A 16,784-nucleotide genomic window follows, 5' to 3' on the forward strand; every position below is an offset into this window, starting at 1 on the left:
CAAGTCAGGTATTGATAATGTTTTTAACTTCAGTAGGTTAGGGACTGTCTCAGATGGGTACACCGTGACGAGGTGAGACAGCTTTTTACCTTTTTGCAAAAATGTATACACTAAGTACCCTGTTATTAAGCACTTGCAATTTATTTATTTATATTCAGGGTATTTTTCATACAATTTTTCCTCCTTGGTTTTTTCTTTGCTTTATAGTACCAGTACGATCTTGATTTCTTTTTATTTATTTATTTATTTATTTAAATAATCTGGCAGCCTCTGACCTACAAACCTCCAAGTTATGAACATCAGAGGTTAAAATAAAAAAAACTGAATACCTCATCAGTGACCTCCCTGGTCACCATCCGGTCCTCTTCTTTCCATGTGCCGCATCTCTGGCCTCTTCACTATAGGCCAAGACTTCTGGCAGCTTCAAGTCAGAGGTCACTGTGCATCACAAGGTCATGTAATCATTGCAGTCTTACGATGGGCCGTGAACTCTGACCTGGAAGTACTGGCCTATAGTGAAGAAGCCGGAGATGTGGCACGCGACAATGGAAAGAAAAGGACAGGACGGAGAGCAGTGGGGCAGCCGGATAGGTGAGTATTGTTATTAAAACAATTCCAAATATTCACCTTTCCAGTTTCCGCATTACTCATTGTCTAGTCCTCTTCTTAATGTCATTGTCCTGACCCCAGAGGTCACTGTTCATCATCATATGATGCACAGCAACCTTCGATATCTGGACACAGCCTGAAGTTCTTGTCTATAGTGAAGAGGCCGGAAATGCAGTGTGTGACGGTGGAAAAACAAGGACCGGATGGTGGGGGGCAAGCAGCGGGGCAGCTGTAATGGTCAGTATTGAGGTGTTATATTTCTTTTCTTGGCCCTGTTCCAACCAAAAGGGGTGGTTCACTGCTCTGCAATAATGATCACATCCCTGTGAAACTGATAGGGAAGGCATTTTCTAAATACCTTGATCAGGTAATTCTGCCTGTGAGTGGCGCTATTGTGGTCCACTCATCCCCATTAAGTGACCCCCCCGAGCTCCATGACATCTGAGATGCGGTGATGTCAGGTCAACTTCCAGTTGACCTGACACCACTGCGGTTGGCCCCAGTGTTCCTGCGTGACTGGGCTGTATGTGGACTTTCACTACTCGTCACAGCCCAGCATCACAGCCCAGCATCTCACGTGTGCTCTCCTTCACTGCAGAGCGCCGCAAGCAGTAAGGATGCTGGGCTGTAATTCTGAGCTGTGACGAGTGGCGAAACGCAACCCACAGCTCAGTCACTCAGGATGACTGGTGTCAGCCTCGGTGATGTCAGGTCAACTGGAAGTTGACGTGACACCACCGGATCACAGAGGTCACGGAGCCCGGGGGGTCATGTGATGGGAAGAGCGGACCGCGATAGCACCACTCAGAGGCTGAATTGGCAACACAATGTGTTTACAAAAAGCCTTCACTTTCAGTTTTGCAGAGATATTGTCACTACTGCAGAGTAGTGAACTACCCCTTTAAAGCCTGCTTTACATGTTACGATTCTGCATACGATATCGTATGCGATCGTAACCGCCCCCATCATATGTGCGGCATGTTCAATTTTGTTGAATGTGCCGCACAAACGATTAACCCCCGTCACACGTACTTACCCGACTATACGACCTCGATGTGGGTGGCGAACATCAACTTCCTAGAGTGGGAGGGACGTTCAGCGTCACATCGACGTCACGCGGCAGCCGGCCATTAGAAGCAGAGGAGCGGAGATGAGCGGGACGTAAACATCCCGCCCACCTCCTTCCTTCCGCATTGCTGGCTGAGAGCCGCAGGACGCAGGTAAGATCTGTTCATCGTTTCTGTGGTGTCACACGCTGCGATGTGTGCTACCCCGGGTACGATGAACAATATGACGTTCAATTCATGAGGAATGAACGACGTGCGTGCGATGAACGTTTTACCGTTCATTCGCAATCGCATGTAGCTGTTACACACTACAATGTACCTTACGATGCCGGATGTGCATCACTTACGACGTGACCCCGCCGACACATCGTAAGATATATTGTAGTGTGTAAAACGGGCTTTAGTCCTGGTCTATGGTGAAGAGGCTGGAAATGCAGTGTGTGACGGTGGAAAAATAAGGACCGGATGGTGGGCGTCAAGCAGTGGTTAGCCGTAGTGGTCAGCATTGAGATGTGTTATATATTTCTTTTCTTCGCTCTGTTCCAACTTAAATACATATTTGGTTTACACATAATCACTCAGAACGCATCTAATTCCTAACTCAGTGACTGCCTAAACTAACAAAATGAGCTTTTAATCAGTCCATTATTTAATCCTTATACAGGGAATCCTCTGAATACCAAAGATAATTGTTTTGCAATTACTGGGCCAAGTTCTCTCACTAGAAGATGTAAATAATCAGGCTTAGGAACTTTATTTCTATTATGTTTTCTAATTATTTGTTGTTTCAACATACTTTTTTCAAGCTCTGTTTATTGTATTTTTTTTATCATTTATTTACACTTTTTAAATTATTAATTTATAAACTTGGATGTGAGAAGAAACTTTACCACCAGGGGGTGCTGAGCTTCATCCATTAATTATTGAAGAATTCTCAAAATTAAGTGACTCAGTTTAAAAATATTACATTTCCTTTAAATCTGTAATTTCATACACGAAACCAAGAGGAGAGTGGAAAAAAAAAGAAAAAACACAATAAAAACACGTGAGGCTATAGCAACATGTGTAAGCACCTTAATCAGTCTTGTATAAATTAGAAATCCAGAAAAGAAGCACAGATCACATCTAACGTGTCTCCCTGATTAAGCAGAATTATACAGTGCTGGCCAAAAGTATTGGCACCCCTGCAATTCTGTCAGATAATACTCAGTTTATTCTTGAAAATGATTGCAATCACAAATTCTTTGGTATTATTATCTTCATATAATTTGTCTTCAATGAAAAAAAAAAAAAATTGTCATAAAGCCAAATTGGATATAATTCCACACCAAACATAAAAAAGGGGTGGACAAAAGTATTGGCACTGTTTGAAAAATCATGTGATGCTTCTCTAATTTGTGTAATTAACAGCACCTGTAACTTACCTGTGCCACCTAACAGGTGTTGGCAATAACTAAATCACACTTGCAGCCAGTTGAGTTGACATGGATTAAAGTAGACTCAACCTCTGTCCTGTGTCCTTATGTGTACCACATTGAGCATGGAGAAAAGAAAGAAGACCAAAGAACTGTCTGAGGACTTGAGAATCCAAATTGTGAGGAAGCATGAGCAATCCCAAGGCTACAAGTCCATCTCCAAAGACCTGAAAGTTCCTGTGTCTACGCTGCACAGTGTCATCAAGAAGTTTAAAGCCCATGGCACTGTGGCTAACCTCCCTAGATGTGGAAGGAAAAGAACAATTGACGAGAGATTTCAACGCAAGATTGTGCGGATGGTGGATAAAGAACCTCGACTAACATCCAAACAAGTTCAAGCTGCCCTGCAGTCTGAGGGTACAACAGTGTCAACCCGTGCTATCCGTCGGCGCCTGAATGAAAAGGGACTGTATGGTCGGATACCCAGGAAGACCCCACTTCTTATTCCGAGACATAAAAAAGCCAGGCTGGAGTTTGCCAAGACTTACCTGAGAAAGCCTAAAACGTTTTGGAAGAATGTTCTCTGGTCAGATGAGACAAAAGTAAAGCTTTTTGGGAAAAGCCATCAACATAGAGTTTACAGGAAAAAAAAGAGGCATTCAAAGAAAAGAACACGGTCCCTACAGTCAAACATGGCGGAGGTTCCCTCATGTTTTGGGGTTGCTTTGCTGCCTCTGGCACTGGACTGCTTGACCGTGTGCATGGCATTATGAAGTCTGAAGACTACCAACAAATTTTTAGCATAATGTAGGGCCCAGTGTGAGAAAGCTGGGTCTTCCTCAGAGGTCATGGGTCTTCCAGCAGGACAATGACCCAAAACACACTTCAAAAAACACTAGAAAATGGTTTGATAGAAAGTACTGGAGACTACTAAAGTGGCCAGCAATGAGTCCAGACCTGAATCCCATAGAACACCTGTGGAGAGATCTCAAAATGGCAGTTTGGAGAAGGCACCCTTCAAATCTCAGGGACCTGGAGCAGTTTGCCAAAGAAGAATGGTCTAAAATTCCAGCAGAACATTGTAAGAAACGCATTGATGGTTACCGGAAGCGGTTGTTCGCAGTTATTTTGGCTAAAGGTTGTGCAACCAAGTATTAGGCAAAGGGTACCAATACTTTTGTCTGGCCCAATTTTGGAGTTTTGTGTGAAATGATCAATGATTTGATTTTTGTTTCATTCTCTTTTGTGTTTTTTTTATTGCAAGCAAAATAAATGAAGATAATAATCCCAAAGAACTTGTGATTGCAATCATTTTCAAGAAGAAACTGAGTATTATCTGACAGAATTGCAGGGGTGCCAATACTTTTGGCCAGCACTGTATAACCTCAATAGGGAAGATAAATTGTGCACATACCTCCCAACTATTGAAGAAGGAAATGAGGGACAATTATTGCTCCTATAGTTTAAATCAGATTTTTGTTACATGTATTTTTTTTAAATTTTGTCAATCTGACATCAGTTTGGTTCACTCATCATGATTAGTGGGGTAAAGATGACCTGTCCTCCTTCCATGCTGTACGTTTTCATCACTGTTATTTACCGCATTCACCTATATAGTGCTCCTGCTTTAGGCCGGAGTCACACTTAAGAGCGACTCACATTGCATCACCAGGCACGGCCGCACGCTCTCCTAATGTAGCACCCCAAGGGGCCTCAGGGATTACTCTTCACCGGGCCAGTTATTTTGTGGGGTTGCTTTGACTGGCCTGACCCAGCTCCGTGGCCCCGTTGGCTACATGTTAAGGACAAACGAACGGATGTCCAGTGTAGAGGGGGATAGAAAGAGGGCGAAGAGTCCCTGGGAAGCGTCACCGGTTGCAGTGGTGACTGGGGTCTCGGCCACCGACCCCTCCTGCGACTTTTCCTCTCCCAGGGGCAGTGTTGGATGGGAATGGAGGATGCTTTTCAGCGCCACCCGTGGTGTGCGGCCAGGGATTAGCCACCGCTGCGAGGTGTTGCTCTCTTCTGGGGCTGATGTTAACGCAACACAGATAGTCCAGCTCCCCACAGGTGCAGCGAGCCCCAGGGAGGATGAGGATGATGGGGACGGCTGATGGCACGGAAGTGCGGGACGGCGGCAATGACAAGGACGACACAGGGGGCTGCGGTTCAAAGTTCTGTTTACTCACAGTTCTTAAAGCTCCCCTGAGGTGCCGCTTTCCGCCGCCATGGATGGACTCCAGCCAGTCCTGGGTGAATTGGAGGCATTCACCAGTGTCTGTGGAAATGCATGAGATCTTCCTCCTTGTGCTGATGTGCCGCCCCCGTGCCAGCAGCCGGCGCTGCTCGGATCCGGGCCTTCAGGGGTGGTAGCTCGAGGGTCTCCGGACCCGGGGGTCTCGCAGACACGCCGAATAAAAAGGGGAACGTAGATGTACGGGCTAGGCCGTATTAAGTTTGTGACGCCACCCACGGTGTGTGGTAAGATAGGACACCACCGCTGCAGTTGTGGGGCACCCGAGGGAGATGTTGTGGCAGCTAGTTGTTTACCCCTCCGTGGGTAGGGATGGTTGCCCCGGGACCCGGTGTCTCTGTGCAGGGTATAGCGACCGCAGGGAGTGTTTGTTTACTCACAGTTAATAAACCACACAAGTCTCTGGTAAACCAAGGTGCTGGTGGCCGGTGCCGCAGCCGGTTGCATTCGGGTCCCCCACCCGGCTGGTGGTCTCTATCCTTTTCATCTGCACTGTTGTGTGTAAGGTGGACTTCCTAGCGTGAAACTCAGGAGTCCGCTCCCATCTGGATGTGGCCTAAGGAGCCATGCCCGCAGACGCTGGCCCATGGGATCTATGGGCCCTGGCGGTGACCTCCTATCCCTATCAGTGGGCTGTTTTCTTCTATGAGGGACTTTGGGTGGGACAGGACCTCTAGTTCCGGCCTCAATCGGTGAATTAACCAGTCCGCTTGTTTCCAGTTCTGGCTTCAGGGTCCGAGTACCCCCCTTTTTGCTACGGTTTGCAGGTTGGTTCCCCGTGTCGGTACCGGCGGGCTACAACCCTGTCCCGGTCCACCTCGGTTCTGCCGAGCCGTCTTCCCGTCTCCTACTGACGGAGACCACCGTCTGCCTCTTAGCCAGAGGCACCAGGGCTCCTACCCTGGTACCATTCAACTTGAACTTTCCTGCTGGAACTACACTTAGCTCCAGCCCACACTCCTCTCCAAACTGAACTCTAAGCTTAATCTACTTGCTTTCCCACCCCGGGCTGTCTAGACCCTTGGGTGGGCGTGTCCAACTGCCTGGTCCCGCCCACTGGTGTGTCTATCTTTCCCTAAAGGGGGGGTGACTAGGGTTTAGGTTGGCTGTGTGTTTCCTAGTGAGGGAAGGTGTTATGCAGGGGCCTATACGTGTCTACATGGTTTTGCCAGGGCGTCACACTGACTCGCGGCTCCCCGTGGCTTGAAGCAATTTGGGGACTCCGTTGTCTGCATTAAGTGTCCCGTCAAGTATGCAGGTGATGCGGGTCCTCGCCGTGGGGCGTGGCTGTAATCCCGACCCCAGATCCTATATGTCACTGTGCTACAAGAAACTGGGTGCTGGGCGATGGGACATGAAATGCCCAACCCCTGCAGATTTGTTAGAGTTCATGAAGGTTTCCCCAACCGAGGGTTCTGCACCCCGACTGTGCTGCCACTCTGGAAGCGGTTAAGCTAGGCATGCATCCTGGGTAGCCCCCCTGAGGGGAGCTTGGTGTAACGCTACACCCAGGGGACCTGTTCTCTCTTCGCTGTCTCAAACTGTTCTCCCACTAAAGTGAAACTGTTTGTCTCTTTCTACTCGCTCACTGAGAGCAGCCCCCACCCTCTGGAATGACTCAGTAGTGCTGAGGAATTACCCCTGCAGTCTGGCTTCCTGTATGTGGTGACTCATGCTAGATGTTCTGTGTAAGTTGCAGAAACCAGTGGTCAACCTCTTCTCATAGAAGAACGCATACCTGGGGCCTCGCAGGCCTGCTTGATTACTTGTTTACTATTGTAGATTTCTATGTTTGCGCGTTCTAGGGTTAAGAGGCAGGGAGAGGAATCACTTACCTCTCCCTGGCAATCGGGTCCCTGTAATGTGTTCACAGGGACCCAATCACTGCCATAATAATCCTGGGTCGTCACCATTACGACCCCGAGTTACTGAGCTACAGATCACCTATCAGACCATGCTGTATGCCTAGTGTGTGAGGCAAAGTGCTGCAATATAATCCCCTGTGGTGATATAAAGCATTGCAGGGGATTATAGAATCAGAAAATAAACTCAGAAACAATTGACATGCTGCTTCTTTTTTCAGCAACAAAATCTGCAAGGAAAAAAGAAGCAGCATGTGCACAGCAAGTCACGATTCTCATAGACTTTGCTGGGATGCTTTTTCCTTGCTTTTATTTATTTAAAGAATTATGAAAAAATGCAAAAAAAATACACCGTGTGTGCACATAGCCTTGCCCTAGTTGCCATGCTGCGCATATAAAGTGTTAGTTATTCTGTGTCAGTACAGATATGGGAATATATATATATCGATTTATATAGTTTTATTTTTATTACTTTTCTATAATGAATACATTATCTAAAAAATAATTTTACTCTCGTGTCGCCATATCCTGAGAACCAGAAGTTACAAAATCTTTCAATTTGCGGAACTGTACGAAGTTCTTCTTTTTGGGTGAGAATCTGTTGTTTTCATTGGTGACATTTTGAGGGAGATGCAACTTCTTGATGACTTTTTATTGCACTCTGGAACGGACAAAAAAAATCAATTCTTTATTCTAGATACTCTTTCTAAACCTCATTCATCGTTAGGTATACTTGTCATCTATTTTTATTCTGTGGGTAGATATGATCACAACAATACTCGATTTCGATATTTGGGTTTTTTTGGTCATTTTATTGCAAGAGTCTTAAACTTTTTTTATTTTTTGTTTACAGAACTGTATCAGGGCTTTATAATAATAATAATAATAATAATATTTTTTATTTATATAGCGCCAACATATTCCGCAGCGCTTTACAATTCATACAATGTACAGACAATGAGACAATACAAATTAACAAAATTCAGATACCAAGAGAAGTAAGGGCCCTGGTCGCAAGCTTACAGTCTATGAAGAAATAGGGGAGGCAAAAAAAGTGGATGGGGGGCTTTTTTGCATAATGATTTGTACTTTTCATTGGTACCATTTTGGGAGACTTTGATCCATTTTTGTTAATACAATTAACAAAAACAGAAATTATGGCATAGTTTTTCCTTTTTTAACAGTTTTCATGATGTAAGATGAATAATAACATAGTTTTATTGTATGGGTGTTACAAATGGCAATACCAAATGTATGTCAATTGAATTTTATATTTTTTTTTCATCAAACTAAACATTTTTTACAATTAAAATCCATCAATCCTCCACCTTGTTTTCCCCCCTATCTCTGCCCTTCTCTTGCTCTGTGAAGCCATGGCCATCAATCAAAGAAGGGAGTGAGGAGATAAGGAAAGCAAGCAGGTGGGAAGGTGAACTTAACCCCACCATGATGCACTGAGCACCTGTACTGGGTTTGATCGGTCATTCTATGCTGATAGTTCCCTTTAACGACAACCCCTATACTCTTTTAGGGCATATGGATATCGAATTTGGGGAACAAAAGTGGAGATCGGCTGATAGGCTCCTATATAATACATTTACTCTACAAGCACATAAATTGCCACAACAGGGGAAAAGCAGCTTTCTGATTACAAAGGCTGCCTCATTAGTGACAATTCACAACTTCCCCAGCAAACTGATGATTTTGCCAAAAAGCAGCAGAAAACCAAGCATCTTCTCTGACGATTTCTGTAGTGTAGTAGCTGTTTAAAAGGGAACCTGTAACCAGATTTTTCCCTATTAAACCAAAAATATCACCTTCTGCAGCTCCTGGGCTGCATTCTATGAAGGTGTGTGTCGCCCCTGCGTCTGCAGCCGTGCTGCTCGGATCCGGATCCGCGGTGGCTCGAGAGGGCTCCGGACCCGGGGGTCGCACGGCACCTCAAACTAAGGGGGGATATGTACAGGGGATGGTGCGAAAAGTTCGTGACGCCACCCGTGGTGCGTGGTAAGATTGTGTACCACCAGGGGCGTAACTACCGCGGTCGCAGCGGTCACCATTGCGACTGGGCCCGGGAGGCTAGGGGCCCGGCGGCCACCAGGCAGATCAGCAGCCAGCTCCTGTCAGTGAGAGAGGAGCTGCGCTGATCTGTCACGGACCATGCGGCTATATGACCCACTGCCGCCGCCGACACTGGGCCCCCCTGCCTGGTGTCAGCGGCGACATCGGGGCCGGCACCGGGGACCCCTGCTCCCCGTCACCGCGCACAGTAATGATGAAGCATAGCGCGGCCAGTGCCATGCTATGCATCATCATTCTCCCTCTGTGCCTGCGCAGTGACGTCACTCCCGCGCGACTGCTGTGCTAAGTGTACAGAGCGCAGGACGGGAGGACGCCGACCACAGCACCGGGAGAACGAGGAGAGGGGAGGATAAGCAGCGGTGGAAGAGGAAAGCGGTGAGGACAGAGCAGCGGTGGAAGAGGAAAGCGGTGAGGACAGAGCAGCGGCTAGAGAACGAGGAGAGAGGTGAGGACAGCAGGGGTGGAAGGAAGAGAGAGGGTGAGTACTTTTTTATTTTGTTTTGTTTTTTATATAAATTAGTGAGTACACAGTGGCCAGAGGCTTGGGAAGGCTGCATTATACATGGAGGTCTGGAGAGGCTGCATTATACATGGAGGTCTGGGGAGGCTGCATTATTATACATGGAGGCCTTGGGAGGCTGCATTATACATGGAAGTCTGGAGAGGCTGCATTATACATGGAGGCCTGGAGAGGCTGCATTATACATAGAGGCCTGGGGAGGCTGCATTATACATGGAGGCCTGGAGAGTCTGCATTATACATAGAGGCCTGGGGAGGCTGCATTATACATGGAGGCCTGGAGAGGCTGCATTATACATAGAGGCCTGGAGAGGATGCATTATACATGGAGGCCTGGAGAGGCTGCATTATACATGGAGGCCTGGAGAGGCTGAATTATTATACATGGAGGCCTGGAGAGGCTGCATTATACATGGAGGCCTGGAGAGGCTGCATTATACATGGAAGTCTGGGGAGGCTGCAATATTATACATGGAGGCCTGGGGAGGCTGCATTATACATGGAGGTCTGGGGATGCTGCATTATTATACATGGAGGCCTGGAGAGGCTGCATTATACATGGAGGCCTGGGGAGGCTGCATTATACATGGAGGCCTGGGGGGGCTGGCTGCTATATTCTACATGGAGGCCTGTAGAGGCTGGCTGCTATATTATACATGGAGGCCTGGAGAGGCTGGCTGCTATATTATACATGGAGTTCTGGAGAGGCTGGCTGTATTATACATGGAGTTCTGGAGAGGCTGGCTGTATTATACATGGAGGCCTGGGGAGGCTGGCTGCTATATTATATATGGAGGCTTGGAGAGGCTGGCTGCTATATTAAACATGGAGGCCTGGGGAGGCTGGCTGCTATATTGCACTTAGAGGCCTGGAGAGGATGGCTGCTATATTAAACATGGAGGCCTGGAGAGGCTGGCTGCTATATTATAAATGGAGGCCTGGAGAGGCTGCATTATACCTGGAGGCCTGGGGAGGCTGCATTATACATGGAGGCCTGGGGAGACTGGCTGCTATATTATACATGGAGGCCTGGAGAGGCTGCATTATACATGGAGGCCTGGAGAGGCTGCATTATACATGGAGGCCTGGGGAGGCTGGCTGCTATGTTATACATGGAGGCCTGGAGAGGCTGGCTGCTATACTATACATGGAGGCCAGGAGAGGCTGGCTGCTATATTATACATGGAGTCCTGGAGAGGCTGCATTATACATGGAGGCCTGGGGAGGCTGGCTGTATTATTATACATGAAGGACTGGGGAGGCTGGATGCATTATTATACATGGAGGACTGGGGAGGCTGGCTGCATTATTATAGACGGATGTCTGGAGAATCTGGCTGCTATATTATACATGGAGGCCTGGGGAGGCTGGCTGCGTTATTATATATGGAGGTCTGGGGGGGCTGCATAATACAAAATGAAGGACACCTTATATATGGAATATAGGGGTGCATTATGCATGGGGAGGATGGGGCTGCATAATACAATATGAAGTTTTATAGGGTTGCATTATAATACATATAGGACTATGGGGGCTACATTATAATATATGGAGGACTATGGAGCCTACCTTATACATGTGGTGCAGTATAATATATGGAGTACTATAGGATGAATTATAATATATAGAGAACTATGAGAAATTCATTATAATAATTGGAGGGCTATGAGGGCTACTTTATACATGGAGGACTATAGGGCTGCATTATAATATATGGAGGACTGTGGTGCAGTATAATATATGGAGAACTATGGGAAATTCATGATCATAATTGAAGGGCTACTTTATACATGGAGGATTATGGGGGTGCATTATTATATATGGAGGACTATGTGGTGCAGTATTATATATTGAGTACTATGGGGTGAATTATAATGCATGGAGAACTATGGGAAATGCATTATAATACATGGAGGACTATGGAAGTGTATTCTAATATATGAAGGGTTATGTGGGACCCTTTATACTATATGGAAGGCTATGTTGGGGCCATTATTGTATTTGGAGAACTATATACAAGGGGGGACAAAGATACAAGCAGAGGATGGGAATGATTTGTGCTGAGGGAAAAATGCTCTTTCCCTCAGCACCCAGCTTTCCCATGCTCTGCTATACATCTTTTCTCAGCACCCAGCTTTCCCATGCTCTGATATGGGAAAGCTGGGTGCTGAGGGAAAGATGTATAGCAGAACATGGGGAAGCTGAGTGCCGAGGACAAGATGGATATCAGAACATAGGAAAGCTGGGTCAGTATCATTATCCCGTACCCCAGGTGTCGGTGTATGTGGAGGGGGGGCCCAGGTCTGAACTTTGCACCGGGGCCCATCAAACTCTAGTTACGCCACTGAGTTCCACCGCTGCGATTGGGAGTACCCGGTGGCAATGGTGTGGGCAGCTAGGTGTTTCACTCCTCCACGGGTAAGGGGAATGCCCCGGGGACTCGGTAATGATGACGGGGGTGTGCCGTTGGGACGGTACGGGTCACTTGCGTACTCACTCAGTCCAATAACGCTGACACCGACAACTGTAGTAAACCAAAGTTCTGGACACCGCTGCCGCTGAGAAGAAGCACGCCTGGGTCCCGTGCCCGTTGGTGTTACCTGTTAGTCTGTGACCTTTTCCCGTGGCACCTTGTCTTCTAGTTTGTCCCTTTAGCCTGAAACTCCCCTGGCCTGGGTCCCACTCCCCAGTATGGCTAACTGGGTGAGCTTGCTCTCAGGGTTCACACTTGGGATTTTCTGGACCATGTAGTGGGAATATCTTATCCCCCTCGTTGCGCTAGTACCCCGATTTTGGAGCGAGTGGAGAACTGATCTTGAAGGCTCCATCCTCGTCGGGTAAATTGTCAGGACGCCTGAAGCTACTTCCTGACCTAGGGTTCACGTACCCCATTGTGCCCTGGCCCCTGCCCTCTGATAGCACAAGGCAGCCGGCTGTCCTTCTTGACCGTTTGTGCCCCTTGTCACGATCCCCTGCGACTGGGGTCCAGCTCCTACCAGGCCCAGACCAACGTCTGCCACCTAGTTCTGTCCCCCCGTCCTGCCGCTGTTCGCTGTCCCCCATTTTGATTTGCATGGATGACGACAGCCCCGTCATCCTCCACGCTGATGCCGAAGTCTCACGCAGGCGCAGTTGCAGAGGCCACTATTACGGGCCTGAGCAGAAACTATCCCTCTCGCGCGCTGGTGATGAATTTGCGCAGGCTTGAGATTATGGGCGGCGCTGTGCATGAGCTCACCAGCGTCATTGTAGTACCCGCCCATAATCTCGAGCCTGCGTCTATAATAACAGATCCTTTCCCAGCTCCATTGACTTTATTGTAAGCACATTTTTTAGTAAATAACTGTAAAGCGCGGGGTTAAAATTTTCCCTCAAAAAATAGTCTATGACGATCACTGAGTCTAATGAGGTGGCTGTGCAAAATGTCGTGATTTTAAATACGATGGTGCGGATTCCTTTAGTGGACATGCGCACACACACACACACACGCATATACAGTACATACATACAAACATACATACACTCAGCTTTATATAATAGGTGGGGCAAAAAGAGGATGATTTGAACTTGTATTTTTTTTTTTTTTTTACTTTTTACTGTTTTTACTAGTTTCCTTACAAGACCTGAAGCTGCGATCATCTGATTGCTTGTGCTATGCAGAACAGAGCATCAACATCAGCACCAACACAGCTCTCTATAGCATAAATTACGATCTCCTATGGATGTCGGCCCACGGCCGGCATTTACAGTAAAATCGTAATGACAGACACAGGGATCATAAAGTTGTTAACACCCACTGTCAGAAGCAGGGACAGGACATATGACATAAATATACGTTATATGTCATGAAAATATTAAGATATACAATATAGATTATCATTTCCAATTGCTAGTAAGGACATGATTATTCTTGATGTTATCATTTTTTTAATATATTTACACATCATGATTAACCAACATTTGACTACCAATAGTTCTATTTAAATGCTTGACAGTGGCATTTAACGGGAACCAGCGGCAGCAGGATTTTCATATATAAAGTAAAGCCAGTGCTATATTGGCAGTTTTGTTTCAGAAATGTGTAAGTAAAGTTCCAGCAAGGCACTGCTATTTGACTGACAGGTGCAACAAGGGCAGGAATATGTAGGTCTTGCTATCTGTTCCTGCCCCTGTCTGCCTGCCTGGCCTTCCTCTTCCTGTTGCTGCAATAGACGTTCATTCCAGCGCCTGCGCACTAATATTTGTAAGTATTGCAGAAAACCCTTCACTATAGTCCCTTCCTGTTGCACCTGTCAATCAAATAGCAGTGCATTGCTGGAACTTTACTTGCACATATTTCTAAAATTAAACATCCAATCTCTGAACAAAGCTATGCTTACATTCAGCATCCTAGCGCCAGTACAGCACTGGCTTTACTTTATAGATGAAAATTCTGATGGTTGGTTCCCTTTAAATTGATAACAGCAAAGATTGAAGCTCAGCTCTGGTCGCTGCTGATAGACATTTATATCAACAATGTAATGCTGCCAGCATCTACCTTGTCGATGGAGCAAACCTGTCAGCAAGTGACATATCACTAGGATATCTGCCCCTATATTATGCTGCTCTCAGATTGAGTAGCTAAAACCTGGTGACAGATTCCCTTTAAAAAGTGTTTGTTTGGTTTTTGCTTATTTTTAAATCTGGGCGTAAGAAAACATAAGAATAAAGGCCCATTTACACGCAACGACATCACTAACGAGATATAGCTGGGGTCACGGAATTCATGACGCACATCCGGCCTCGTTAGCAACGTCGTTGCGTGTGAAACGTACAAAAGACCGCTAACGATCAAAATTACTCACCTAATCGCTGATCGTTGACACGTCGTTCATTTTCATAACATCGTTGCTCGTACTGGACGCAGGTTGTTCGTCGTTCCTGAGGCAGCACGCATCGCTACGTGTGACACTCCAGGAACGGGGAACAACACCGTACCTGCGTCCTCCGGCAACGAGGTGAGCGTGTCTTTCCTTCGGCTGCTCTCCGCCCCTCCACTTCTATTGGCCGCCTGCCGTGTGACGTCGCTGTGATGCCACACGAACCACCCCCTTAGAAAAGAGGCAGTTCGCCGGCCACAGCGACGTCGCTAAGCAGGTAAGTATGTGTCACGGGGACTAACGATATTGTGTGCCACGGGCAGCGATTTGCCCGTGACGCACAAACGACGGGGGCAAGTGCGATCAGCAGCGACATCGCTAGCGATGTCGCTGTGTGTAAATGGGCCTTTAGTCAATGGATTTGAAACAATTTTCATAAAACCAAATTTTGCATATTTGTGTTATTAAAAGAAAAAAAAAGAACAAGGGGAAACCACATCCACCTGCAGTGCAAGATTTGCCAATGAAACAGACACATTTGGGTCAGGAGACTCAGATATAGTCTGTGCTTGGACAGAGTTTCAAGATCCTTCTTCAGGACCCCTTAGGATGGTTGGTTTTATTCTTACACCTGATCTGGCCTTCCAGCCTCTGAGCCCCATGGCTACAGCTGGGACTACACTCAGGCTTATGCACTGGATTTCAATCTGAAACAAAACTGCAGGAAGAAGATAACATCAGGCGAACCGCTGCTCCTTTTTTTTCTTCTTTATTTCCTCTAAGACTGTAGCCATTTTTCTTACTACATTTTACAGTACGTAGGTTGTAGGGAGCTTGCCGATACGTAGAGGTTATTGCTTCACTCCCACAACAACCTCAAGTAGAGGAAATCAGAAAGAGGAAGACGTCACACACCACATTTTAGTTACAACGTTAATCACTCTGTATGTAACTTCAAAACATTTCCAAGACATTTATTAAGATGAACTCAACGTGTTTCTAAGGTCAGATGTCAGATGGGAATTCAAAATAAAGGTAAGAGTATTTCATACGTTTATTAGCCTTACTGAAACCATTGCATGAACGGAAAAGAAAATACTGCTCTAGAAATGCAGATTTATTCAGATGAGTATATGGATCTTAAGACTAGGAAGTGCACTGGTTTTACTTTTATATATATATATATATGTTGTCAGATTAAAGAGCGGAAAGTTAAGTCTCTTTTATGCCATGTTCCCACCATGAGCTTTTGGTGAGCCTATGATGTTGTAAAATTTCTGCAGCATTTTGGCACCTGTTATGTAAATTAGGCTACTTGTGGGGGTTTTTGTCTCTTTTTGGTATATTAGATTTTAAAGCTGCTTTGTTTTAATTCTTGCTGGTATTTGGCTTTGACAATTGTGCCTTTGCCTGCTAATTTTCTGCATCTAATTGCAAGTCTATAGGGAAGATCTGCATATAAAACTCAACGTACCCGCAATAGAGGTTGAGATGCTGCGGATATCAAACGCACACCGCAGGCTAGATTACGCTGAGTTAAACAAAAAAGTACAGTAGTCATGAAATTTTTATAAATTACATCTACTTTGCTGACATTGTAAGACACTGCATTTTTCACGCAGCAAAAATGTGCAGCATCAAAAACTCACCTTGAGCACACAGTCTTTCTGTCCTACTATTCCATCAGTAAAATATTCAGCATTTTCTATTTTTATTTCCCTCATATAGCTCCTTAACAACTGCCAAAATGCATAAAAATGGTGGCCATTAAGGGGACTTATTCAGTCATAAGACCTTATTCTGTTGTTATCGCAGTTTTAAATAAGGTAATAGTGCCCAATCCCCCTGCGGTCAAAAATCCCACTGTACATAACAGCTGACAATTACGGGCATCGCCCCCACCTGGTTTTGGGACCGATTGGGATCAATTAACACTTTAAATACTGCTGTAAATCACCACAGCGGTATGTAAAAGGTTAAAAGGGGGGGGACCCCCTTCTGGCTGTATCGCCCCCTCCCCCGCGATTGTAATCACGAATGCCGATTGTTGAAATTGTACCCTGGCCTGTAAGATCCAGCTATATAAGCAAAGTCTAACAGGCACAGTAAGTGAATC

The 16,784-nt window shown here is 46.1% G+C and overlaps 1 protein-coding gene across 2 annotated transcripts in view; it reads left to right on the plus strand.

The window, feature by feature from the left end:
* The window catches only part of ITGB2 (integrin subunit beta 2), a 178,994-nt gene that overhangs the window by 4,659 nt on the left and 157,551 nt on the right, over window positions 1-16,784 (plus strand). Inside the window, exon 1 of one of the 2 annotated variants that reach the window (XM_075317575.1) lies at window positions 15,592-15,703. The exons of the other annotated variant lie outside the window; for it this stretch is intronic. The gene's annotated coding sequence lies outside the window, so the exon portion shown is untranslated. Of the gene's footprint in view, window positions 1-15,591; window positions 15,704-16,784 lie in introns of those variants that run through there. 2 annotated transcript variants of the gene reach the window in all.

The sequence above is a fragment of the Anomaloglossus baeobatrachus genome, chromosome 7 (assembly GCF_048569485.1).
Source record: "Anomaloglossus baeobatrachus isolate aAnoBae1 chromosome 7, aAnoBae1.hap1, whole genome shotgun sequence".
NCBI classification, from domain to species: Eukaryota; Metazoa; Chordata; class Amphibia; order Anura; family Aromobatidae; genus Anomaloglossus; species Anomaloglossus baeobatrachus.